Source organism: Cupressus sempervirens, chromosome 1 (genome assembly GCF_028749045.1).
Source record: "Cupressus sempervirens isolate cs-2001-9-10 chromosome 1, ASM2874904v1, whole genome shotgun sequence".
Taxonomy (NCBI): Eukaryota; Viridiplantae; Streptophyta; class Pinopsida; order Cupressales; family Cupressaceae; genus Cupressus; species Cupressus sempervirens.
This window is the reverse complement of record NC_143118.1, coordinates 198,248,656-198,251,898: the sequence shown is the minus strand read 5'-3', so window position 1 is coordinate 198,251,898 and position 3,243 is coordinate 198,248,656. Positions and strand designations below refer to the sequence as shown.

At 37.5% G+C, this 3,243-nt stretch overlaps 1 pseudogene; it reads left to right on the top strand.

Moving 5' to 3' along the window:
- Positions 1-307: 307 nt before the first annotated feature.
- On the top strand, positions 308-2,894 carry LOC149576800 (tryptophan N-monooxygenase CYP79A68 pseudogene; annotated as a pseudogene).
- The last annotated feature ends 349 nt before the right edge of the window (positions 2,895-3,243 follow it).

The window sequence follows — 3,243 nt, the reverse complement described above, 5'->3', positions numbered from 1 at the left end:
AGCTGGGAATTTGTTTTCAGCAGTTTAATAATCATTTATGATAGGAAATTAATAATCAGTGACTGCAATAGTTTGATTTTTCACACATCTATAGATGATAGACTTTAAGTTTCACTGCACCATGTGAAGAGTCAGTACAAGTAATTTACAAACATTCAATAAAAAAAGGTTGACAACGTGAAATTTTGGGCCTATAAATACTAGATGAATGACAAACACTTCATCACCAAACCAAATCGCATCTTTGATAAAAAGATCGACTTTGATTGTTGGTATTAGAGCAAAGCATAGTTTTCCTTCTCCTTCCATGGATGGCAAAACTTCTACCTTCAATGCCTCTAGTCCTACATCGTTGTCTTTCATTTCAATTATCAGGAATATAGGAAACGATCAAACCCACACTGCAGATTTTGCAAAACTACTGCTGAATCCCACCAAAGCCATATTTCCCACCCTTGCTATCCTCCTCACTATATCTGCAATCATATTCCGTTCAGTGAAGTGTTGGAAGCAAACAAGCTTGGTGTCTAATTTGCCTCCAGGGCCCTAACCATGGCCTCTGGTTGGCAATGTTCCGGAGTTGTTGTACAACTCACCTGGTTACAAATGGCTTCACTCTCTCCTCCACACCTATGATATCCCCATTCTCTGCGTTCGTTTGGGAAGAGTCCATGTCATTGTTGTTAATAGGCCGGACATTGCAAGAGAGTTCCTCAAAAAACATGATGCTGTATTTGCATCTCGCCCCATCACAATGGCTACTGAATACTGCAGCAGAGGATTTCTATCCACTGCACTTATTCTATGGGGTGATCAGTGGAAGAAAATGCGGCGTGTGCTTACTTCTGATGTGTTGTCAACCTCACGCTTTAAGTGGTCGGAAGGGAAGAGAATGGAGGAGGCAGACAATCTGGTTCACTGGATATGGAAACAATGTTGTACGTCTCAAGAAAAAACAAAGGCTTTAGTCAATGTGAGAAGTGCTGCGAGGCAGTACAGTGGAAATGTGATAAGAAAGCTCATCTTCAACAGGCGCTACTTTGGGAGTGGAGGTTGTAATGGGGATGGAGGCCCCGGCGAAGAGGAGGAAGAGCACGTAGAAGCTCTGTTCAAGGCGTTGTGTCTTCTGTTTAACATGTGCGTCTCTGATTACATGCCTTGCTTGAGGTGGCTTGACATCGGAGGGAGTGAGAGGGAGTTGAGAAAAGCCATATATATTATAAAGAAGCATCACAGTCCACTGGTAGAAGAGAGGTTTCGTTTGAAGCGTGGGTGTATGTCTTCGGAGGAACCGCAAGATTGGTTAGACATCCTGATTTCTATGAAAGATCCCTCTAGTAGGACTCCGTTGCGCAGCTTGGAAGAGATCAATGCTCAAGTGACGGTAATTTTTAATTCTAATTATTATTGCTATCATGAAATCTGTATGTTTGTTCATTAATCAATATAGTTTATAACAATATTTTATTATGAGAGTGAATGGAACACTAGGAATCATTGGGATTTTCCACAAGATTACCCATGCTAGCACTATGACCTGTCAGAATTTTTTGTTGAAAGTTTTGGAAATGAGACTTTGTTGAAGGTTTTGGAAATGAGACGCCGAAGAAAGTGAGCTTAATCTTATAAAAAAGTTTTGTAGTTAAGTGTTTGGATTAGAGTGATATTTGGGATTGCTCAGATTCTAGAGACCTCTCAAGTAAGAGGTCACAATTTAGGTTCTCTTGTAGCTCTTGTTTAAATTCTACAGTATTTATTATTATTTATTAATATAAATTATTATTATTATGTGTTAAGCTTGAGTAAAGTAGGGTCTAAGATCTCTCAGAATAGAATTTCACAATTTACCACTGTGATATAAATTTTTGCCTTCAGTTTTATTTATATATACATATACATATATATATATATATATTTATATATATATACATATACATATATATATATATATATATTTATATATATATACATATACATATATATATATATATATTTATATATATATACATATACATATATATATATATATATATATTTATATATATATATATATATATATATATATATATATATAAGAATATTTATATGAGGAGCTTTTATTATATATACACACATATTTCTTATAAGGAACATTTAGATATCTTGTTTCCTTTCTGATTTTTGGTAACCTGGGTGAACATTATCTAGATGCAATAATTGTAAGGTGTTCTTTTCACACTTATAAAAATAAGTTCTCTTAAACAACTACTCATGAAATTGTGCAGGAATTAGAAGCGGCGTTAATTGATAATCCATCGAATGCAGTAGAATGGGCATTAGCAGAGCTGTTATTGCAGCCAGAGATAATGCAGAAAGCCGTAGAGGAGATCGATGGAGTGGTCGGAAGAGATCGGTTAGTGGAAGAAGAAGACCTAAGGAAGCTGGTGTAGGTGAGGGCGTGTGTGAAGGAGGCGATGAAGTTGCATCTGGTGGCACCCTTCAACGTTCCTCACATGGTGATGGAGGACACCACAGTTTGTGGGTATCACATTCCCAAGGGAAGTCACTTAATGCTGAGTTGCGTGGGATTTTGGAGAAGCCCAAGCGTATGGGAAGATCCTCTACACTTCTACCCTGATCGTTTCATCAAAGATGGCAATGACGACGTGGGTGTTGAGCTGAGCGACCCTCAACTACGCATGCTCTCATTCAGCACTGGAAGGCGGGGATGCATGGGAGTCAAACTGGGCACTTCAATGACAATCATGCTCTTGGCCCGCCTCCTTCATTGCTTCCACTGGTCCACTTCTTCCATGGCACCCGTTCAACTTCAAGAAGGTTCCAATGATTTGTTCATGGCCACTCCTCTCCATGTAATGGCAACCCCTCGCCTTCCCCACCACTTCTATCCATAGATTCAGCTTAGATGTTCTAAATAGCACATATGTTCCATTTAGGGTTAAACTTGGTTTCATGAGTATCTAAGAACTCTCTTGAATAGGAAAATGTGAAATGGATATTTGTTCATATATAATTAAGTTTTGAAGGTGCATCTTATTATAAACAATTCTTCCAAACAATATGTCAAGGGAAGAGTAATAGACAAAAGCTTAAAAATTCAACAAAAGAGTATGTATAGTCAGAAGTATTAGACCAAAATCTTGTTACTAATAGAATTTCAATTGGTTTCACTCTTCTAGTGAGTTCAAAGTATAAATGGCATTGTGACGTTTCATCAATTAAAATCTAATTTAGTTGTGGAAG